Source organism: Leucopleurus acutus (assembly GCF_964270905.1).
Source record: "Leucopleurus acutus genome assembly, chromosome: 21".
Lineage (NCBI taxonomy): Eukaryota > Metazoa > Chordata > Mammalia > Artiodactyla > Delphinidae > Leucopleurus > Leucopleurus acutus.
The window spans coordinates 11,491,438-11,516,215 of NC_139163.1; the positions used below are offsets into that span (position 1 = coordinate 11,491,438).

At 47.8% G+C, this 24,778-nt stretch overlaps 1 protein-coding gene across 1 annotated transcript in view; it reads left to right on the plus strand.

Moving 5' to 3' along the window:
* ERICH1 (glutamate rich 1) overlaps positions 1-24,778 on the plus strand; it is a 108,944-nt gene that overhangs the window by 67,331 nt on the left and 16,835 nt on the right. Inside the window, exon 7 of the transcript XR_014327087.1 lies at positions 874-1,072. The gene's annotated coding sequence lies outside the window, so the exon portion shown is untranslated. The remainder of the gene's footprint in view (positions 1-873; positions 1,073-24,778) is intronic.

Genomic DNA, 24,778 nt, shown 5'->3' on the forward strand with positions numbered 1-24,778 from the left:
GGATGTTCCTTAGAGCCTGCGTCCAAGGGGCTGCAGTTGGCCAGGGGGGTTTGCATGTCAGTGGCTCCCGGGAGGACCTGGGAATGAAAAGTTCAGCTGAAATACAAAGAATTCACATTTTTGGTATTAAAAGATAGCATCTGCTCCCATTTCGTGGCACTCACCCTATACAGGCTCTTCGTTTACGTGGAGCATCGTTCAAGAATCTGTGACTAAACGCCCAGCTCTGCACCTACTCCTCTGTGTCCAGGACGGCCACTGGAGCCCGTCCTACAAAGGTGCTCAGAGGGCTTCCCGGCCAAGGCACAGAGGACGTGCCCCTCAGATGTTAGTTATCATCGTTCTTCTAAGCGTCTTGGAACCTCAGCCGGAGACATAGGGTCAAGAAATAGGACATGTAATTAGGGGCAGACAGCCAAGGAATTCAGAGCCAGGGATATTTCTTTTTTTTCTTTTTTTTTTTTTTGCGGTGCGCGGGCCTCTCACTGTTGTGGCCTCTCCCGCAGCGGAGCACAGGCTCCGGACGCGCAGGCTTAGCGGCCGTGGCTCACGGGCCCAGCCGCTCCGCGGCATGTGGGATCTTCCCGGACCGGGGCACGAACCCGTGTCCCCTGCATCGGCAGGCGGACTCTCAACCACTGCGCCACCAGGGAAGCCCCAGAGCTAGGGTTATTTCTAAGCCCAGCGCCTGGGTCGGTCACTTTCGCGGTAGCCCCTTCAGCTCATGCGATGACCCCCCCCCCCAACACGCCCATGACAGGCGGGTTATTTGATATTTCGTGTGTGCTGAGCTGTATGTAGCCCAGAGGCTCTGAATTAAATTCTTAGTGCAAAGTGCTTTTCAAACCGTCGCTTCCTGTGTCTCTGTTTCAGTTCTTCTAGGAAGCTGTTTTATCCAATAAGATAGATTGGAGTTTTCAGCCTGGAAGAGGGAGCAAGGTGACCACGCCACAGAGACGCCAGGGTGGAAACGGCAGGGGTGGAGCCCCGGCCGGCCCTAGATGGAGCCGGGTTCCAGGAGGAGAGAGAATTTATGAACCTGTGAGATGCCCGCGAGCGCCTGGGGCCAGAGGTGAGTCCCTGGGAGAGCTCGGCCTGTGTCACGCCTTTCACCCGGAACAAGACAGGCAGAGAAGTGACAGCAGGGGGACAGCGTGTAGCTTCCGAGGGTGGGAACGGTGGTGGGTGAGTGGGTGAGGGGCTCCGGCGCAGGCTCTGGGCTGAGTCTCGGGTGGAGGTGAGCGTGCAGCCCTCTGGGAGGGGGACACGGGGTGGGGGGCTGGGAGAGAAGAGAGCTTTCCCTGCCTTTGCTGCTGCTTAATCAGCTTCAGCTCAAAGTGAAGTTATGTCCCAGAGGCCCTTTGGTGGGACACATGCTGGTTTCCTTCGGCCTCGTGCCTGATTCTTCGTGGGGGGGTGGGGGGGGCAGGAGGACCCAGGCCATGGGTATGCCCACCGTGCCGGGGCTCCGGGGGGCCTCAGAAGGGTGCGGCCAGCCCGGCGGCTCCGCTGGCGTCAGCGCCTGGGGAGAGGGGGAGGCTGGAGCCCCTGAGGACCACAGTGACTGGGCTGCAGAAGCAGGAGTGTGGGTTCAAAGTCGCCTCATCGCCGAGCGCTGCGTGCGGGCAGGTCGGTCGGAGCCCCGGTGTGCAGAGTTCACACGGACGCCTGTGGGACTGAGCCCAGGGCTCCGTCCTCGGGCCGGATGAAGGGGACAGAATCTGTGCGGGTGTCCTGGACGCGAATCAGTGCCGGGAGGGCCACGTCCTGGGGACCAGGTGACTTTTCTGCGGGAGGAAAGGTTAACAAAGCGTCGGGGCCGCGCGGGCGCCTCCGGCCCAGGTGTGTTGCTGCGTGTTCCCTCCCGGGCGGTGGCCAAGCGCCCTGGGTGTTCGGCAAGCGTGTTGCTGGGACCGGACACGGCCCCGCGGGTGGGGCCCACGCGGGAGCACGCGCTCTCTGTGTCTCTGCTCTGGAGGCCGGGGTCTGGGGATCACGGTGCCGGCAGGGGGCCTCCCCGGGGGCTGTCGGCCGCAGACCCCTCCCCGCCCCCGCTCCCTGTGTCGCTGTCCGCCTGTCACTGAATTAGGACCCGCCGCCAGGACCCCCTCTAACTCGAGCGCAGGTATAAAGACCCCTCCCCGCATAGGGTCACGTTCACGGTGCGGGGGCAGGACCCCCACGGCTCTGGGGGACACAATTCAACCCCCAACAGTAATAAGACAGTTCCTGAGCTTGGAGGACGTGCGCAGGACGGGGTCAGCGGCCGAGCCCCTCGCGGGTCATCACAGCCCCGCTGGGAGGTGGGCCCCACTCTGCCCTCCTTTCTCGGAAAGGGGTTTGGGAGCGGGGGCCCTGGGACTGCAGGCCAGAGTCAAAGCCTGTCCCCCTTGGCCTCTGGGCCCCGGGGTCCCGTGAGTAAATTGTGTCCGAGATGGAGTCTTAGTTCATTTCCAGGCCTACCACCTAGGAGACTGTTGTTTATCATTTTGCCTCTGAAGATACTGGCCATCCACCAGCTCTGTGGCTTGAGGAGGAGGGGCCCGCGGCCCCAGAGTTGTGAGGCTGCCCTCACAGTCAGGACTCAGAAATCGACCTCAGTCGGGCTCAGGCTTTGTGCATCTGAAACGTCACCTTTTGAGAATTGCTTCGTGAGCAGGCAACTTGAAACGTTGGGTTTTCAACATGTAAACGCAGTTTGGTTTTGAATCCATTTGTGATCTTATGAGAAGAGGCCTTACGATTACAAAGCCCTTTCTTGTAACTTCAGGTCCAGCCTGTGAAGTGAATTTCTCTTTCTTGGTAGCAGCCTTTGGGGTTAAGAGAATCCGCTAATCAGAAGTGAGACATTTAGTAGAACTAGCTGTCCCTTTTATTTATTTTTGGCCGCGTTGGGTCTTTGGTGCTGCACGCGAGCTTTCTCTAGTTGAGGTGAGCAGGGGCTACTCTTCATTGCAGAGCACAGGCTCTAGCCACACAGGCTTCAGTAGTTGTGGCACATGGGCTCTAGAGTGCAGGCTCAGTAGTTGTGGCACACGGGTTTCGTTGCTCCACGGCATGTGGGATCTTCTCGGACCAGGACTCGAACCCGTGTCCCCGGCTTGGCAGGCAGATTCTTAACCACTGCGCCACCAGGGAAGCCCTGAACTAGCTATTCTAAGAAGCCATCCCGGTCGTGTGAGAACTTTGGAAGCTGGTTTCCAGGAGGTGGTGGGTAAGCCAGCTGGGGGTTGGTTGGTTGGTTGGTTTTGGGGGTGGGGACCTGGGTCATCGGGGAAGAGTTCTTTGGAGAAGGTGACTCCCATCTTCCCGTGCGTCCTGGCCTCTGCTCTGGACCAGACTGCACCCCAGTCACTGGACCAGCCCCCTGACCTTCTGTGATGTTATGATAAAAAGTACATGCTTGCTCTTCATGCCCAGCTCCTGGCCAGAGCTCCCAAACCTCTCTGATTCCCTAAGCAATGAAAGTGCCAGGAGCATCTTTTGCTCTGGTATTTGGTCTTTCTCCCCACTTCCTGACACAGAGCCCCTAACCCCCCTGGGGTTTCCTGGGTGATGGGAGCATGTTTGTCCAAACGAGGCAGCTCTGGGTGGTCCTGGACAGGGCTGGTCACCAGGAGGACCAAGCCATGGTCAGAGGCTTGGGACTTCCAGCCCCACCCTCGTTCTCCTCGGAGAAGAGAGGGCTGGAGATCGAGTTAATGACGGATCGCGCCCTCGCAGCATGATGGAGCCTCCGTCAAACTCCCAGTAACGCGAGACTTGGGAGCTCCCAGGCCGGGGCGCATGTCCCTGTGCTGGGGTCTCAGAACCCAGGGAAGCACGCCCATCGGCTCCTTATATGATAAGGATTTGATAAAGGACACAGATGAACAGCCAGAAAATAGGGCACAGAGCACAAGATCTCGGGGTCCCTGGGAGCTCCTGTCCCCATGGAGTTGGGGTGCATCACCCCCAGCCTACAAACTCGGGGTCAACCTGTGACTTTACCAGGTGCTTACGTGTAACAACTGCTGAGGTCTGAATGTGTGTGTCCCCCCAAATCCATGAATCTGAGATCCTAACCCCCATGTGTTTTGGGGGGCTCTTGGGGGCAGTGAGGTCTTGAGTGTGGGGCCCAGGTGAACGGGGTCCGTGCTCTGATGGCAGACACGGGTGAGCTGTGTCTCCTCCATCCCCGCGTGGGGACATCCACGACCTGGACAAGGCCCCACCTACACGCCGACGCCCTGATCTCGGACCTGCGCCTCTAGGACCGAAAGGGGGCGTGTCGTGGGGTTTCTGCCGCAGCTCCCCCGCCCTCTCTCTCCTGCAGCAGATGGGCTGCTCCTTGGGGCTCCTCCACCCTCCACTCTCTGCCACCTCCCACCTCACAGGCCAGGACCTTCAGGGGGCTCCCCAGCACCCCCCGGCCTCCTGCTGACCCTGCCCCCGCCCCGTCTGCTCTTCCTGGGGGCCCGGCTCCCTCCGCTGAGGCGCTGGTGCACGTGAGGCCTGACTCACAAGCACGCACCTCAGGAATGGAGAATGCTTTCATCCCGGCAAAGGGACCTGGGAGACACTTCTTGCCGTGGGTGTTCTGTCATCCTGCCTGTTTCCACCCGTCCCGCCCGACCCAGCTCTTAGGTCTCCTGCATCTACTGGAAGTGGCAGTTTCTAGACCCCGTGGAGTAAATCTGTTTTGAGGGGGTATTTTTTCTTTTCAGCTTTATTGACATAACAACACGCGAATTTAAGGTGTACAGTGTGATGGTTTAATACACACATGTATACTGTGAACTGAGTACTGCACTAGGGTTAGTTAGTTCCCCCAGCCCTCACATCATCACCCTTTTCCTGTGGTGAGAACATTTAAGATCTGCTGTCTTAGCGACTTGCAAGTGTACAATACAGTATTAGTCATACAATCACCACGCTGCACATTAGATCCCAGAACTTACTCGCCTTCTAACTGGAAGCTTGTGCCCTTTGACCAACCTCTCCCCATCGCCCCACCCCCAGCCCCTGGCAACCACCATGCTACTCTCTGCTTCCATGAGTTTGACTTTTTTAGATGCCAGGTATAAGTGAGATCATATGGTATTTCTCTTTCTGTGTCTGACTTGTTTTACTTAGCATAATGTCCTCAAGGTCCATTTATATTGTTGCAGATGGCAGGATTCCCTTGTTTTTTATGAGTAAACAATGTTCCTCTATCTATCTATCTATCATCTATCTACCATCTATCTATCTCTATCTATCTATCGTCTATCTAATCTATCATCTATCATCTAATCTATCATCTATCTATTATCTATCTATCTGTCTCTCATATTTTCTTTATCCGTGCATCTGTCAGTGGACACCTAGGTTGTTTCCATGTCTTGGCTGTTGTAAATAGTGCTGCTATGAACATGGAGGTGCAGATATCTTTTCAAGTTAGTGTTTGCATTTTCTTTGGATAAGTAACCAGAAGTAGATTTGCTGGATCACACAGTAGTGGAGGGCAGCATAGAGGTCGTGTAGAAATGTGTCGACTGCAACCACGCGGGCTCTTCTGGTCTCCCCGAGAGGTTGAGGAGCAGGTGGTGGCTTGTGTTGGTTCGTCTCCTCCACAGCATCACTGGAAACCCAAACTCTTGGTGGATTTCTGCTCCTGCATCTTTCATATGTTGGCTCTTGCTTGGTGCTTCATGGTCACAGGGCCTAAAGGGTTCGTTTCAGGGAAGAAGGGGGGCTTAGATATTGAGTGAGGCGGTGAGGAGCATCCAGGTCACAGGACGTGATGCCCATAAACTCACACGTGGCCTCGCCCCATCACACGTGAAGAGCCAAAGGGCCACCTCACAGCTCACAGGCTCTCAGCCTGCCCTTCTCCCAGCCCTACTTAGCTTGGAGGAAGACCACTCATTTCTGTCGGCGGTTTCCAGCCCACAGTGCACGTGGTTTGGACAAAGACAATGGCCAAGCATTTTGAGAACCTTCTGGTACAAGATCCCGTGCAGTCACTTCTTTGCCGTTTCAACTATAAGGATCCTTATCGTCTCTGCTTTACTCCCATTGACTCCGTATTGTGAAAGAGCTTATCTACCAAACTGATTTTTAAAAATTGTAATGGCATTGTGGGGTTGCGGGGTGTACCATCTGTTTCTTCATGAGATAGCAGCAAACTGGCCTCTACACAAGTTATCCCCGTTTACATTCCCACCAGCAACATCCAGAAGTCCTGGTTGACCTACGTCCCCTCAGTGTGTCTCAGCGTTTCCTATCTCAACATCATTAACGTTTGGAGCTGGATAATCCTTTGGGGGGATGCTGTCCTGTGCACTGCAGGGTGTTAAGCCCCATCCCTGGCCTCTACCCACCAAATGCCAGCAGCACCCCTAGTTCTGACAACCAAAAATGACCCCAGACACTGCCAAATATCCCCCCTGGGGTAAAAATCACCCCACTTGAGAACCACTGATCTACTTAATCTTTGTCAATTTCATGTAAATAACATCCTTATCTTAATTTGCATCTCTCAATCTACCAGGGAGGTTGAGCCTCCTTTCTGACTTTTGGCCATTGTGTTCCTCTTTTGTGAATTTTCTGTTCATAACTTTTGCCCATTTTTCTATTGGGTTGTTTGGTTTATTCTTACCTATATATATATTCTTTAAGTATTTTGGATACTTATCTTTTGTTAGTTATTCCAGTGATCTTTCTGCACCAAAATAATGTTCATACATTTATCCTTATAACGATAGGAAATATAAAGCCTCTTGAATAAACCTCCATATATTTTGAAGTAGATGGGCTTTAAGAATCTTTGGATGATTTGATCTTTCACTTTCTTTTAGTCTTAAGTAAGATGAGTGAACTTTTAAAAATTTCTTTGTGGGGGACTTCCCTGGTGGCACAGTGGTTAAGAATCCGCCTGCCAATGCAGGGGACACGAGTTCAATCCCTGGTCTGGGAAGATCCCACATGCTGCAGAGCAACTAAGCCCGTGTGCCACAACTACTGAGCCCTCGCACCCTAGAACCCGTGCTCCGCAACAAGAGAAGCCACCGGAGTGAGAAGCCCGCGCACCACAACCCGCGCACCCCAACGAAGAGTAGCCCCCGCTTGCCGCAACTAGAGAAAGCCCGCGTGCAGCAATGAAGACCCAACGCAGCCAAAAAGAAATTAACTTTTAAAATATTTTCTTTCTGGCTTTGGCATTTTAAAATTTTTTACTCAAGCTGTGCTGCTAATCAGGAATTGTTGTCAAAACTTTGCATGAAATCAATCACAGGTTTGAGAAAAATTATCTTGAGACTTTTTCTCTGAAAACATTAACTAATGAAAGGTATTAACTCTGAACTGTTGAGTATTTTTCTCTCTGAAAGGATTGGTGGGTTTTTTAAATGAATTTCTTTTATTCCTCTCAACAAAGGTTGATTGAGGATGAGGCAGGACACCATAGATACTATCACGTTGAACAAAACAGTCTCCACTTGAGCAGTTTGTGATTAGTTGGGAAAATAAGACACTGGTGCAAATCACCAGACCATCAGAATTTAACACCTCCTAAAACACAAAAACAAAACAAAACAAAACTCGCAGCCGGATGGGTTTATCCGGCAGCCGGCTCTCTGCCGGTGCACTAGGTGGCGGTTAGAGTCTCCGTCCCAAAGAGCACCCTGGTCGTGGAGGAAATCAGAGCGTGTGTCCAGGGAAGCAGGGCTTACTCTTCTGGCTTGATGCTGCAGAGAGTTTAAAGAAGCAGAGAACCCCGATCTAGCCCTTAAAGAACAGGCAGAATTTCTTTGGGGATAAGAGAGGGGTGGGCTTTCTGGAGCTTAGCGCACAGCTTTGAACATCTGTCTCAGAAATCAGCGCGACCCTGAGCTGGGCGAAGGCCCCCTGGCGGGACGTGCCCTCGAGCAGCGCCTGCTGTGGCGCCCCAGCTCCCTCGAGCACCCCTACATCACCTCCCACGAGACCATCGCAAAAAATTAGTCAGTACCTATAAAACCCAAAATTCTTGGGTGATTTTTAAGAGAACTGCAAAAAATGCATTAGTCATCCCCCCCATGAAAACTCGTTTGCCAGTTTTTATCCGGTGGAGGAAGCTGCAGCCTTTGGGATGTTGCTGGCGGGGGGGTCCCCTAGGCAGTGAGGGAGGGTGGTCTAGGCTCTCTCGCTCTCTCCCTCTCTCCCACCCTCTCTTTTTCTTTCGCTCTTCCTCAGTCTTTTATTTAGAACCTGCAGACAAAAAAAAAAAAAAAAAAGTGCGTGCCCGGCTGGCTCTATTTCAGCGTGCTGGGTACAGCATCATGGGGTCAGTCCCGCCCTGGGCTGCGTGGGGGGCGGGAGGGGGGACCTGAGACGGTGCCACCTCTGTGCCGAAAGGGGAGAGGGGTTGAGCCCCCCGCCGGTGTGACCCGGGCCGGCAGACGTGTTAAGTCCACCTCGGAGATGAGAACGACCCAGGAGCAGAAACTAAAAGAAATCAGGGGAGTCTGCGGGGGGAGTGAGTGTTATTATTTCGGTTTTGTTTTTCTTTTCGAGGAGAAATACCAGATGAGAGTCCCTTTATTTCACACGTTGGCCTGATCCTGAAACGGATGAAAGGCGTGGGCGTTTCTGGTACTTTTCCAGGCACTTCCCTTTCGCTGCACCGTCTTCCCACCTCTTCAGTGCGTTTGTCACAAACGTAATTACCAGGGTGGAGATTTTGGAGCTTTGAAAGAACTTCCAGAACTTTGGAACTGTAGAGCTGCTCAAGCCATTTTGTGACACCCCCATGGCTGCAGAGTGGGAGTCGGCTCGGGGCGCTCCGCAAGTCTGCGGGGGCGGGGGGGAGGGGGCAGCTTTAACGCTCTGCTTGCCCCCCACGTGACCGGCCCTCAGCGCCCCAGAACCCGCCCTGGTGAAGCACACCGTCTGCCCTGACCGCGGCTGGATAAACAAGCTGTGCTCCTTCCGTACAACGAACGGAATGTCATTCAGCCTTAGAAAGAGAGGAAACTCCGGCACCTGCTACGACATGGATGAGCCCTGAGGACGGTCCACTTAGTGAAAGAAGCCAGAACGAAGGACAGACACTGTGTGGTCCCACTTACGTGAGGCAACCAGAGGAATCAAACTGAGAGGCACAAAGTGGATGGGGGTCCAGGGACTGGGGTGGGGGTTGTGTTCAGTGGGGCAGTCAGTTTGGGAAGATGAGAAAGTTCTGGAGATGACGGTGGGGATGCCACCAAGCCATGCACCGAGCAGTGGTTAAGCTGGTGGATTTTCTGTGATGCGTGTTTTCCCACAATTAAGAAACAGCCCCTTCCCAGATGTCTCCTCCACTGGCAGGCAACGTGTGCCTCTGTGTGTGTGTGCACATCTGTGTAGTGTGTGTGTGTTGTATGTGGTGTGTGTGTTATATGTAGTTTGTGTTGTATGTTGCGTGTGTGTTGTATGTGGCATGTGTGTTATATGTGGTGTGTGTTGTGTGTGCTGTGTGTTGTGTGTGCTGTGTGCTATGTGATGAGGTCGGAGGGCTAGAATCATGAGTGTAGGACCAGCCTTGGCGGCTGCCCCCCCAATCCCTCCCAGCCGTAGGGGGAGCTTGGACGGCTAAAACCCCTGCACATCCCTCCCGGTCACGGTCAGGGTCAGTGTCTACCGTGCCCCCGCCACACCCCCATCCCCTACCCCAGGCCAAGCCCAGCTGTCCAGGCCCTGGTCCCGTCCCCCGGCCTCTATCTGCCCCCCCGACCACCTGAGTGGTCCCAACAACCCCGTGGGGTCCAGACATTTGGAGGTCACCGAGGACCTGCAGAGGCAGAGGTGACGGGGAGGCGGGGGAGGCACGGTCCGGCAGGGATCGGGTCTGTCTGTGTCCGTCAGCAGCAGGTCTGTGCGCAGCGCTGCTTCCGCCACTGCTCCTGGCCCCACAGGCTGTTCGCAGAGCAGTCAGTTGGCGTCCACACACCTCCCTACCGTCCTGACAAAGCCCGAGCGCAGCTGAGGGGACGGACCAGCGGGCATTACAGCCGCCATGCGGACAGAGGCACGCTGGCTGGTGGAGGCTGGTCCGTGGCTCCGGGTGTCTTCCTGTCGTCCTGTCTGTCCCCGCCCACCTGTCTCTGCCCAGCGAGAGCGTGAGGCTCTGGAGTCCCCATCCCACCTGGGCTGTCCCCTCAGTACTGCCCAACAGATCAGCACCTCGCCCGGCAGGCTCGCCGCTCGCTGACTGTCTCGGAAGCAAATCTGGGCTTGGGGTCAAGTAACCCGAGTCTTGATCCCCACGTGAGCGGACTTTGTGTGGCGTCGAGTCCTCCTGAGGGATGGGCAGCTGCCTGGATGGAGCTCCGCATCCACCTAGTCTGTCTCATTGGATCCTCCCATCCACCCTGCAGGGACGGGGCCTGGCTTTGCCCCCTGAGGCTCGGCCAAGGGCAGAACCAGGTCCTGTCAGCACTAGGGAGTGTCCAGGGCGCCATGGGGTCTCGGTCTGCCCTGCTGCACTGCCCACTGCCCCACCCCCAGCCGCTGGGACAGGGATGCTGCCCCTTCCTTTCTCCGATGAGGGGTCGGCAGTCGGCTGGTGTAGAGGCTGGCATGGAGGCTGGCAGGGGTGAGGACCACGTTCCCAGGCCTGACGGGCAGGAGGGCTCCAGAAAGGCGGCTGAGGGTCTTTCCCTCGATCTGCGCTGAAATCCTCAATATTTGGCTCTGGGGAGAATCTCAGAAAGTGGGCTTTTCTAAAATGTCACAATTTCTAAGCAGACTCAGACCTCCAGGTGTTTGCACCTTGAACCCTGCAGACAACGCTGTGCAGGCCACCCTCATTCTTCATTAAAACAACTTTAAGACAGGCGGGCCACTTTCCTGGAGGACACTGCTGTCGGAACAGGGCCACAGTGGACGCAGGAACAACCACACATTTGACCCGTGTGTGAAAGGGGCAACGAGGCAAGAGGTGCGTCCCCACGTAGAAGGGACGCAAGTGGAATAAACACAACTTTCCTCACTAGGTGGACGTGAACTTTTTTAAACCAACATGACTGTGATTTTATGGGACAGAAAAGTCTGGACCACTTTTTTGAAATGGCATTTGTGCCACAAACCTTGGAAGACCATGGCTTCTTAGCCCAAGTGAAAATGACATTTTGTAAGAGAAATCACACCTGGGGACACGTGCACCCCAAGGTGAAGAGAACACGTAAGGCGCGGATCCTGGAGACCTTGGAATCAGGCTTAACGTCACGCGCCACACAGAAATGGGCTGTACACACGCCTGCCAAGTGAGGGAGTCCCTGTCTAAAGGCCTGGTCTGTATTACTTTTAACACGTTTGTGGAGACACAATTCAGAGGCTTTTTGTGCCGCCGTCACTATGGTGAACTTCAGAGCATTTTCACTTCCCCCAAGAGAAACCCCACACCTCTCAGCCCTCGCCATCCACCACCCTGCGCTCTCAGCCCTCGTTCACTGTCCGTCTTTGGACACTTCACGTAAACGTGCTCACACATGTGTGGTCCTTTGTGACTGGCTGCTTTCACTCAGTGTGCTTTCGAGGTCCATCGTGCTGGGGCCTGTGTCAGTGCGTCATTCCTTCTACGGCTGAATCCTATTCCATTGTACGAATACCTGACGTTTCAGTTTGTAAAGCATTGGTATTAATACTTCTTTAAATGATTGATAGAATCCATTCATCAGATGATAGCAATTTGGGTGTTTCCACTTTTGGCTGTTGTGAATATTGCTGCCGTGAACATTCGTGCACAAGTTGCGTGATCGTGTGCTTTCAGTTCTCTTGGGTGCACACCGGGAGCAGAACGGCTGAGTCTAAAGTAACTCTGTGTTTAACTTTTGGGGGACCTGCTGCACTTTTCCAAAGTGGCTGCAGCATTTTATGTTCACATCAACAACATGTGTGATTTCTTTGAATTTTCGTCTCAGTGGCTTCTGCCAGCACTTGATGTTATGTCTCTTCGCTCATAGCCACTTAGTGTATCTGGAGTGATACCCCATTGTGGTTTTGATTTGCATTTCCTGGTGGCTAATGAAGTTGGACATATTTTCATGTGCTTGTTGGCCCTTTGTGTGTCTTCTTTGGAGACTCATCCATTCAAATCCCTCCCTAATTTTTAATTGGGTTATTTGTCTTATTGTTGAGTTGTCAGAGTTCTTTATATATTTTGGATACCAGTCCCTCATCAGATACATGATTTGCAAATATCTTCTCCAATTCTGTAAGTCGTCTTCTTTCTTTGTTGATGGTGTCATTCACAACAACAAAGGTTTTCATTTTAATGTCATCTAATTTATCTATTTTTTGGTTGCTTGTGCTTTTGGCGTCATATCTAAGAAACCATTGCCACATCCAAGGTCATGTGAATTTACTCCTATGTTTTCTTCTGAGAGTTTTGGCCCTTACAGTTAGGTATGTGGTCCCTTTTTACTCGATTTTGGGTATAATGTGAGGAAGGGATCCAACTTAATTTTTTATATGTGAATATCCACTTGTGCTGGTACCATTTGTTTAAAATACCATTCTTTCCCCTTTGAATTGTCTTGGCACCCTTGTCAAAAATCAGTTGACCATAAATATAAGGGTCAGGCTGAGGAAGTCTTCTTCTACTCCTGGTTTGGTAAGTGTTCTCTAATTGTCAAAGGATGTTGGATTCTGTCAAATGTTTTCTCTGCATCTATTGAAATGCTCACGTGGTTTTGTCCTTAGTCTATGAATTATATGGTGTATTACATTGATCGCTGTTAAACCAATCTTGCATTCCTGGGGTAAATCCCATTTAGTCATATTGCATAATCCTCTTTATATGTTGCTTTAATCTGTTAACTAGTGTTTGGTTAAGGACTTCTGCATCTATACTAATAAGGGACATTAGTCTGTAGTTTTCTTTTCTTGTGGTGTGTTTTCCTGGGTTTGGTATCAGGATAAAACTGTCCTATGGAATGAGTTGGGAAGTGTTCACTCCTCTCCTACGTTTTGGTAGAGTTTGTAAAGCAATTGGTATTAATACTTCTTTAAATGAATTTTCCAGTGAAGCTCTCTGGTCTAGACTTTGGTAGAAAGTTTGTACATTGTTAATTTAATCATTTTACTTACTTTAAATCTATTCAGATTTTCTATTTCTATTTGAGTCCATTTTGGTAGTTTGTGTTTTTCTGGGAATTTGATATTTTATTAAATTTTATTTAATAAATTTTATTTAATGATATTTTATTAAATTGACATATAATTGTTGATAATGTTCACTTCTAATTCTTTTCTATTTTTATAGTATCATTATTTTTATAAGATGTTACCTCTTTCATTTCTGGTTTTGGTAATTTAGTCTTTCTTTTTTATTCCCTTAGTTAGGCTAGCTAAAGGACTGAATTTTTTTTTCATCTTTTCAAAGCAGCAACTTCTAGTTTTGTTGATTTCCCTAATGTTTTTCTACTCTACTATTTCATTTATTTCTGCTCTAATCTAACTTACTTCCTTCCTTCTCCTGTATCTGGGCTTAGTTTACTCTTCTTTTTCTGTTTTTTTAAGGTGAAAATGTTAGGTTATTAATTTGAGATCTTTTTTAATATAGGCATTTATAGCTATAAAATTTCCCCTGAGCACTGCTTTAGCTACATCCCATAAATTTTGTGTTTTCATTTTCATTCATTGCAAGGCTTTTTAAATTTCCCTTGTGATTTATTCTTTGTCCCATTGGTTATTTTGGATCATGTTGTTTAATTTGCACATGTTTATGAATTTCCCAAATTTCCTTCTATTATTGATATCTAATTTAATTCCATTGTGCTCAGACAACATATTATGTATTTCAATCCCTTCAAATGTACTGAAGTTTATTTTATGGTGCATCATATGGTCAATCCTGGAGAATGTTTCATGTATACTTGAGAAGAACGTATATTCTGCCATTTTGGGTGGAGTTCTGTAGGTATCAGTTAAGTCTAGTTGGTTTAAAGTGTTATTCAAGTCTTCCATTTCCTTCTTGACCTTCTGCATATTTGTTCTATTAATTATTGAATGTGGAGTTCTGGATTCTCTAACAATTATTGTTGAATTGTCTGTTTCTCCCTTCAATTCTGTCCGTTTGTTTCATGTATTTTGAGGTTCCACTGTTAAGTGTATATAGGTTGATAATTGTTTTATCTTCCTTATGAATTGACCCTTTTATCATTACAAAATGTCCCTCCTTATCTCTAGTAACATTTCTGTTTTAAAGTCTATTTTTTCCCTGATGTTAATATAGTCTCTCCAGCTCTCTCATGGTTTGTTTCCATGGTACATCTTTTTCTACTCTGTTACTTTCAGGCAATTTGTACTTTTTGAATCTATACTGGATCTCCTATAGATATAGTATATATTTATGTAACCCAGCATACAGTGTAGATTCATATAAATATATGTAAATATGTCTTTATCATATTTTTTGTTTCCCGTCTGATAATATCTGAACATAAATCTTTTATTATTTTCCAATTGTATTGAGATATTATTGACACTCTGACTCTTGATTGAATTATCCAGTTGATGCACATTTAATGTTATTATCAGTATAAGTGGATTTACATCTGCCATTATGCTCATCATTTTCTATATGTCTTTTTTGTTCCTTCATTTCTCCTTTACTGCCTTCTTTTGTATTAAGTAGATATTTCACGGTACAACAGGTTTTTTGTCTGTTTGTTTTGTTTTACTATATTTTGGAGTTATTTTCTTGGTGGTTGTTCTACAGCTTATAATACACATCTTAACGTCAAAATCTGCTTCATATTTATACTAACCTAATACCACTGAAATACAGAAATGTTACCCCAATAACATTACAGCTCCATTCCATAGACTTCTTTTTTGTGCTATTATTACCTCTATGTCACAAGCCCAACAATATAGTATTAAAATTATTATTTTATATAAACTCAATTTCTTAAAGAAGCTGAGAGAAGAAAAGAAAGCATATATAAATAAATGGAGTGTGTTATATTAAACTTCTTACTCACCATTTCTGATTCTCTTTATTTCCTCCCATGGTTGTGGGCATGGGTTACCACCTCTGTCACGCCCTTTCTCTGATACAGCTTTGTCCCTACCCACCTGCCGTGTACTGCTGTTTCCAAATATGTTACATGTCTATATGTTAAAATCCAAATAATACAATTCTTCACATACTGTTTTATGCAGTTATTTTCTAAATTAGTTACGATATGAAAGGGGGAGAACTATGCCATTATACCATCCTTTATAATTACCTCTACTGGCCTCTTTGTTTCATCGTGTGGATTTGAACTACTGTCTGGTGTCACCTGCTCTCAGCTTGAAGAACTTCCTCGTACACCTTGGAACCTGATTCTGCCAGCAACAAGTTCTCTTACTTGTGTTTATCTGGGAACGTCTCCACTTCGCCTTCATTTTGCTTGCCGCAAAATCCTTGACTGACAGCTTCTGCTCTCTGCACGTTTCATGGGTCATCCCACTGCCTCTGGCCTCCGTTGTTTTTGTAGCTCTGCCATTAATCTTACTGGGGCTCCCTTGTGCGTGATGTCATTGTTGCCTTGCTGCTTTCAGGAGTTTTCTCTTCTTTGGCTTTCAACATTTTAACTGTGATGTGTCTGGCTCTCAGTCTCTTTGCTTTTATCCTGCTTAGCTTCTTGGATGTGTAGATTTATCTTTTTAATAACATTTGGGAAGTTTTCAGCCATTATTTTTTCAAATGTTTTTTCTGCCCCCTTTTCTCTCTTCTATCCAGGTAGTACAATTATGTGTTTCTTGGGGGGCTTAAATGGTGTCCCACATTTCTCTGAGGCTCTGTTCATTTTCCTCCGTCTTTTCTCTCTGCTTCAGCTTGGATGATCTCTCTTGCTCTGTCTTCCACCATCCCACATCTACTGTTGAGCCCATCTAGTGAATTTCCACTTCAATTAATGTACCTTTTAACGCTATAATTTCCATTTTTATGATTTCTATCTCTTGATTGATATTCTCTATTTGATGAGGTGCTTCCTTTAATTCTTTAGACATGGTCTCCTTCAGTTCATTGAACATACTTATGGCAGCTTCTGTGAAGTCTTTGTGTGCAAAGTCCAACACCTCAGCCCCTTCCAAAGCTTTTTCTGTGGCCTGCTTTCCTGTGTATGGACCACACTTTCCTGCTTCATCAGATCTTGACATTTTCTTGTTGAAAGCTGGACATTTACATACTATATTGTAGCAACTCTCAATACTAAACCCCGCCCCCTCACCTGCCCTAGTGGTTGTTGTCGGTGTGTTTGTTGATTTATTTGTCTAGTGACTTGGCTGGACTAACTGTATGAATTCTATTCCCTGTGGTGAGCAGCCTCCAATGTCCCTGCTCAGTCTTCTTTTTCTTGTTTTCACCTTTTAGACTGGCTACCTGGGGGTCACCCTGGGCCAGGATAAGTGACTTATCTGTCAGAGGTTATGCTTATGGCCCTGTGGCCAGTGAGATTTTTGTCCTTTACCTTTAGATGTCTGTGCGACATGAAGGCTGCTGTCCCAGTTTACATTTTTTTGCCCCATGTGAGGGAGACCAGTAATGTGAATTCCCTGTCGACCCCCTAGTCTGAACCTTTAGGGAAACAACCGTCAAGTCGTCTGGAAAACCTTAGCTTGGTCATTTGAGAGGATCATTTTCATGAAGGTGCACGTGGAGCCCTGCACCTGCCCACACAGATGCACACGAGTTGCAGTAAGTCTGTGGTCGCGAGAATGGGATGTGCATGTCGACGGGTCCCCGACTGAAGAGAGAAATACCCGCAAACAGGGTATTTGCCCCCTGGGCGGCGATGCTTAGGGAAGATGGGCGTCCGTGCTCCACTTTTCACTTTTCACTTCTGAGAGGCCTGGGCCCGAGTCCCAGCGGACAGCGGACCCTTGAACAACACGGGTTTGAGCTGCCGGGTCCACTTAAATGCGGGTTTTCCTCCCGAGTAAATTCTGCAGGACTGCACGCTCTGCGGATGTGGAACCGCGGATACTGAGGGCCGACTGTAAAGTCACTCATGGACTTTCGACTGCGGTGGGGAAGGGTGGTAGGGGCCCCAGCCCCGCGTTGTCCAAGGGTCACTGGTATCCAGATCCCAGAGTCTGAGCCTCAGACGTCCCCCCTCATCCCTCTGGCCAACCGGAAGGCCGTGTGCAGGTCAGGGCATCCGGTCACCACAGGGAAACACAGGATCCCGTCCTCGGGTTTCCAAGTAAACAGCCTGTTGTTTTCAGGTGACTTGGATGCAGGGATGAACTGGTTTTCAAACTTGACTGCGCAGCCTGGAAAGGTTGCGGTGCTGTCACTTCAGTTACTGTCGTGCTCATTCGGTTCCCTGTGTTAGGGTAACACCGGTGCCACCTGGAAACCCGCTTGAGTCTGTTGGGTTTGATGGTTCTGGAGGGGATGCCCTTCCTCCGAGGATACACCTGCTACCCCCTCATTAGCCTGAACTTCTGCCTTTGACTTAGGCCTGCAGCCCGCAGCTGACCCAAAACTAACACCGCAGGGAACCAGGAGCCAGTGAAGGAGACCCAAAATTCTCCTCTGTGATGTGACCCAGAGTAAAAGTTCTAAGTTTAACACCTCTAGGTGTTTGAGAACTTGGAGGAGAGATGGCCTCTCTGGGCTTTGTTTCCATCTGCAAATGGAAATGACAATTCAGTTGTTCTAGATTCCTGGGGAACATAGGAGAAAAATAAACATGGTTTGGCCTGTAGGATCGGGCTTTAGTGCATTGGTCATTTAGCCCCCACCATGAGTAACAAGGCTTTGAAAGGGAGCCCTGATTGACTGTCTTATCATCAGAGGAAAAGAAGTGAACAAATAAGTGGATTTGGGCATCGGAAAATCAAATACTATAAGCATCTTTATAACCAACATTGTGTATGCAGTAATATACTTGATAACTATTTCCCAAAAGAACGAATAATGAATAAATCAACTCAATATAAATTAAAAATTTTTTAAAACAGTTGGGGCTTTAGTCCGCTTTGATGGCCTCTCACAGTTAAAGAAACAAAGGCCCAGAGAAATGAAGGCATTTGAGGATTTTGGAGCTATTACTGGCCAAATACTTTATGATTTTTTTATTCATCAGTTTTAACTAGGATTTTATCATTTAACTTTGTATATTTTTTCCTTTTTATGTATTTCCTAGATTGAGTCTCATGAATGTTTAATTTCTGTTTAAAAAATTTGTTGTATCTACATATATAAAATTCAACAACTTAGGCCTTCTTGCAACTTAAACAGATTTTCTCACATACGAAGACTAATACATTTCAAATCTACCTTTGGTGCAACATTTTGGCTTTACCTAATGAAAAATGCGCTATTTCACATTTGGAGTATTTTCAGTTTCCTGGATATTTTATCTGTATAATGAAATTCATAATTCATTCTTTTATAATTAACAGTTTCATTTTGTGCATTCTATAGATTTTATGCAAGCAAACATGCAAACCTTTATTGGTCCGCAGATTCCATTCACTGTCATCTCATTTTAAATAAAAATTGGAAATTATGAATATAAATCTTTTGACTTAGGTGAGTGAACATTAATAAAAGATACAACAAACTTGCAAAGATTTTACTCATCCATGGAACTAGGCCCTGAATAGCTGGGTAACATCTTTCAAACTCTGAAGTTATTTTGTTAGACAAACAGCTGATTCAAGTTCAAGTACCTTGTACTCTCAGTGCCTCCACCCACACGTCTTAGGGGTGAGCACTGGATTGTGCTGCTTCGTGTTGTTAAGTCTATATTAAAAGTACCTTTGAAAGTACCTTGGAGCCCTTTTGTTCAGAACAAAAAGCTTGTACTTAACACTGACTGGAAAGATCAAACCTGGCTTATCCACATGATCTCCATTGATTTTAATGTTTTCATTCTTCCCTCTTCTGATTGTAAGAAACTGAGTTGAAAGAGAAAAAGTAATGATAAAACAAAAGCATTTTCTTCTGTTTTTTGAGAGTGAATGTCTTTGTGCTGCAGAGAAAATTATTCATTTTGTACACCTATTGGGATTAACTATTTAAATGGAGCAGGAAAGTTTCATTCCCGTGACTCTCAGTCACAGAATGGAAGTTTGTGGGTGTAGACGGCCTTACTCCTGACCATCCCTGCGGTCAGCTGGAACCCTCCATGCCCTCAACAGCAAACTTCACCCAGGCTGCTTAGAGGAAAAATCTTCCCCCAACTTCTCAAGAGAGTTCCCCCAACTCTCACCCAGCAAGTGAGTGCCTACCCTACACTCAGCCCCTCCGAGTTCTGTGGGACCACTTGGGTTTTACGGCTGTATCTTAGTCCCTTCTGGCTGCTATGACAAGAATCCCGTGGCCTGGGTGCCTATAAACCACAGGCATCTATGTCCCACAGCTCTGGAGGCTGGATGTCCAGGATCAAGGCACCGGCAGATTCAGTGTCGGGTGAGGCCCCTTCCTGGTTCACAGACGGTGTCTTCTCCCTGTGTCCTCAGTAGGGAAGGGCTAGGGACACTCTGGGTCTCTGTTTTAAGGGCACTAATTCCATCACAGGAGCCCCACACTCATGACCTACTCACTTCCTTTCCCAAAGGCCATTGGGGTTAGGTTTTGTCAACTGAAAAAAAAATTGTACAACCTAAAAGTTGAGAGTTATGTTTTATTTGGTGGACATACTGAGGACTTCAAGCCTAGAAGGCAGCATCTCAAGTGGCCCTGAGAAACTGCTCCAAGGAGGCCAGGGTATATAGGAGTTTTTGCAACAAAAGGCAGGTAGTCGGAAAGTCAGAAGATTATTGTTAATTAAAGAAAACCAGGTATTCAAGTTAAGGAATTTAGTGCTTTTCTATGTATGAGAAGAGGCAAGAGTCTGGCTGGGCTCACTGAAGTCGTTCCTTTGATGTGCACCTCAGCTGTCTGGGGCCAGTGTCCTGTGCTTCTCATCTGGAGTCTCCTCAGGGCTCGCTGTCGGGGTGCCTGCAGTCTGATGGCTGCTAGATGGCGGGCATTCCTTGTTTCCATCCTGAGTTCCCTCAGGACTCACTGTCGGGGTGGGAGGGGCTGCATTCGCTGATGACTGCGACATCCTTCATTTTCTGAAAGGGCAGCAACATTCTTAGTTCACAGTTTCAACCTATGGATTTGGGGGGGACACATTCAGTCCCTGGTCCAGGACTGTGGCATGAGGAGGCCGGATGGGGGTCCCTGGTGTGGTGGCCTCGCGGTGACTCTGTCCGTTCAGGAGGAGCAGTGGCTGGGAGCCCCTGGTCTGTGGCTCCAGAGGTTGAGGTCAGTCAGGCAGGAGCTGGACTGCTGTCACCTTCAAAGTTGCCCTATGGGCTGTGGCTGATTTTCCACACTCTGCAGATGAGAAAATTTATCAGCTGATTTGAATCATCATCATCTTCTTTTCCTTCTTCTTCCTTTTTTAACAAACTGGAAGGAATAAGTAAAGAAGGAAGCTGGTGGGAAATGTGAAAATCTAGAGGCAAAACCACACATTTCCTGGTCTCCCCCTGGGTCATGACTCTCAGGTCATCCAGGGCTGGTGACGGGGTTTTGCTCAAGGCAGCCGTTACTTGGGATCCTTGTGCTGAAAAAATAGAGTCCCTAGAATAACATTTGTGCAGAAAATCTGAGACTCTCCCCACAGGCTGTCTCCCCCGGGCCCTGCAGTAATTGCCTATGTTTCTCTGGCAATGTGCTTGTCTACCAGAAACTGCATTTAGAATAAAGGAGGTAGGGTAAGTCGTAACATTATTCTAGTCTCCAAATGGTCGTTCTTAGGTCTGAGTTATATAAAAAGGAATTCAAATAAAATGTATAGCAATTGAAACATAGTCTAGCTGGCCCACAGAAAACAAACAAATCATTTGTCCCTCAGGTTAATGTAAGTCTGTGTCACCCTAGCAGAACTCTATTTTTCTCACTTTCTCTATGTCCTCAACTTAAGATTCATTTTCTTGTGACTTTTTGATTCAAACCGAAATGTCTTTTGTAACATTTGTACACAGTGTCTAGAATTTTGCGGTTAGCTGGGATCAATCTTCATAAATGAGAGAGTCAAACACAGAGACATCCCTCAGTCAGAAGAGAGAATGCCAGTGGCTTTTCAAATTAGGAACAAAAGGGCAGAAAGATAGTATCCAGAGGTTAATGCATGGAATATAATGACACATTGTTCCCAGGTGAATTAGCATATTAACCTTCTTTTCAAAATTCATTTGAAGGTAAAATAAATGGAATTGGTTTTCAGAACAGTTAATCAACTCCAATCTATTTGTCTGGACTCTCAACATGAAAATCTAATCGCAATAGTTGAATATATACTTAATTGCAAGGCCTTTTATTTTAGGAAGTGAAAGCCATGCTTAGCTCCTTTCTATTGGGAAAAAAAGAGACGTTGTGATATTTTGGTAGTTGGATAATTTTTGGAGAAAGGTTTTACATTATTTTTAAAGCATTTTCCAAAAAGATGCTAATTTTACCCAAAGACAAATGAACCAGGAAGTTAAATAAATTAGATCATCAACTTCTGTTTTGTTGACAGGAACTGACCTCTTAATTTGCCATCTACAGACAGATGTGATTCTGAGTATTTGTTACATCCCATTAGCTATCAGATCATTAGTTAAGCTAAGATGGCACAAATAAATTTCAATGCGATTATCTCCTACTCATGGATTTACGTGTTCTGGAAACCAGGCCGCTCTACAGTCAAGGAATTCAAAAAACATAACTTGAAAGACGGGCCTTCCCCCTTGACCGCCCACCACGCTGGACTCTTGGCTCTGTTTAAGGGGCTACAGTGAATCTCCACGAGCACCTGGTGGAGGAGCAGCGCCGTCCCCGCCAGGCACATGGGTGCTGAACGCACGGGTCCGCGTGACATCGAAGGCAGAGGGCGGGTGCACGGCCCAGCCTCTAACCACAGCTCAAGGCTCTGGCCAAACCCACCAGCCTTTGAAGCCAACCCGCTTTGGATGCTCAAGTCCCTCCCCTGAGATTTTACCTGAACCACCAGTTTCCGTATCTCTAAGGACAGACGATGATGTATCTTTACACGAGCCATTCACACAGCCTCTCCGTGTGCCTTTGTGCTGCAGGTTTTCCCCAGCGAGGTGACCCGTATTAATATTTTACTGACTTTACAAAGAGCTTGGTTTCCTGCTGCTGTTTCATTGGACAAGCAACAAAAGCCCCTTCTGGCTGATATAAGCGAAAAAACGACTTAGTGGAAAGATACTGGGAGGGTGTGTGCAGCGGCCAGAACCCAAACCGCACCGAGGGGGCCACAGGAGGCACTGGTGAGCACTGGAGCCCTGGACGCTGGGCGACAGCCAGGGCAGGAGTGTCGCCGTGCCCTCTGCCTCACTGGCCGGGACACCCCCAGGCCCTCCATGTTACTCACTGCAGATCAAGTCCCAGAGGGGCCCAGTCACGCCTAAGCCACCTGCACACACCCCACTGGGGGTCAGTGCTGTCGCAGGTGCAGGTGTGCTGAATGTGGTGATTCTGCTGCTCTGAGTTAAAGCACAAGTGAGTGTCGGTGCTCTGTGCCCAAGAGAACCAGGCAACCAGGATGTCTGCAGTCAGTGATTATTTTTATATTGAAAGGCACCAGAAGAAGTGAAGGCTCTAGTACTTATTTTGTATTTGCCGTGTACCAGACATGATAAACAAGCCACTTCAGAAAATCCTCAGAACAACCACGTAAACAGATCACAGGGAAAGTTGTACAGCCAGGTCTCTGGGCCCCCAGAACTTGTGTCCCCATCGGCAAATTTATGGGCATTTGCTCACGTGTGGGAGCTGGAACATGTGTGTTTACGTCCACGTCTTCAGAAACTCCACTAAAACCAGTCACAGAATTGTCTGCACAGAGGTGTGATGGGGGGAGGGGGTGGGGGAGGACTTGCAGTTTCTGGTCCAGCTTGTAAGGAGCTCGAAAGTCATTACTCCTGTCCTGAAAACAACACAAGAGCTGAAAATCCACAGCCTTTCTGAGATCCATCAGAAAATTGAGGGCAAACTGCTGCCCCGAAATTGGAGAGACAGCAGGGATAGACTTAAAATGTGATTGAGAACTGTTGGAAACTCAGCGTGGATAAGTTTGAGAGTTTAAAACTCCAGGGGGGACCAGTCTAGGGGCCCCCATACTCTTTTTCATGAGCTCTACCACCAGGAACCCTACCAGGTTCTCACAGTAAAGATCAGAGAAAAATCCCCTCCTGCTTCCAGCAGGGGGAAGAGAAAGTAGCCCTGTTGAAATATACCCAGAACATTGTTTCATTTGGGGGTTTTTGTGTTTTGTTTTTAAAGAGAAATTATTTTACCAGAGCCTAACCAACCTAACCCACTCCAGCCGCTTCTAGCCTTCCACCAAATTCCAACCTCTCTAGCCATTCTGTCTTACCTGAATTGGAGAGGGAACTGAATGCATTCATCACAGTCCAGGGCACAGGCTCACTGAAAGACAGACCTAATCACAGGACTAGAGAAGATTCCCATCCCCCCACACACACCTTACCTCCACATCAGTAGGGCTCCTGTGTAATAACAGGAATAAAACTGAAATAATTAAATGTCTCAGCACTTACGTAAGAAGTGTCTAGGGAAACCCAAAGACGATGGGGAGATGAAAACAAGGACACACAGATGAAAACAGGACACAAGGACACAAACAGCTACAGCAAATGGTAAACACAGCCCAGCCCCTGGCAGATAAAAAGAAAACCTCACATGAAAGAACTATTTACTTCAGTTCCTTTACCCAGTGCATCATGTCTGATGTGCAGCAAGAAATTACAAGGCATACTAAAAGTCAAAACAAAACACAGTTTGAAGAGACAGAGCCAGACTCAGATATGGCAGAGATGTTGGAATTATCAGACCAGGAATTTAAGACTATGATGAACATGCTCAGAGCCTGAATGAAGAAAGAGGACAACATGCACAAACATGGTAATGTAAGCAGAGAAGGAAACACTAAGAAAGAATGAAAAAGAAATCAAAAACACCATAGCAAAAATGAAGAGTGCCTTTGATGGGCTCAGCAAGAGACTGGACACAGCTGAGGAAAGAATCAGTGAGCTTGAAGAAATGTCAGTAGAAACTTCCAAAACCAAAATGCAAAAAACTTACCAAAAAAGCCCTGAAAACTGAAAATCAGTTAATGTAATCCATCACATCAACAGGCTAAAGAAGAAAAATTATATGATCATATCAATAGATGCAGAAAGAGCGTTAACAAAACCCAACATCCATGCTAAAACCCCTCAGCAAACTAGGAATAGAGGGGAACTTTCCCTACCTACAAAATGTCTACAGCTGCCATAACACTTTTTTTTTTAAATGAATTTATTTCTTTTTTATTTAATTATTTTTGTCTGCATTGGGTCTTTGTTGCTGTGCATGGGCTTTCTCTAGTTGCTGCGAGCTGGGGCTTCTCTTCATTGCAGTGCTCAGCCTTCTCACTGCAGTGGCTTCTCTTGTTGCAGAGCACAGGCTCTAGGCACGTGGGCTTCAGTAGTTGTGGCATGTGGGCTCAGTAGTTGTGGCTCGTGGGCTCTAGAGCACAGGCTCAGTAGTTGTGGCACACGGGCTTAGTTGCTCTGTGGCATGTGGGATCTTCACGGACCAGGGCTTGAACCTGTGTCCCCTGCATTGGCAGGTGGATTCTTAACCACTGCGCCACCAGGGAAGTCCCTGCCATCACACTTAATGGTGAGAAACTGGATGTCTTTCAGCTAAGATCAAGAGGAAGGCAAGGATGCCCCATCTTGCCACTGCTTTTCAACATCATGCTGGAAGTTCTAGCCA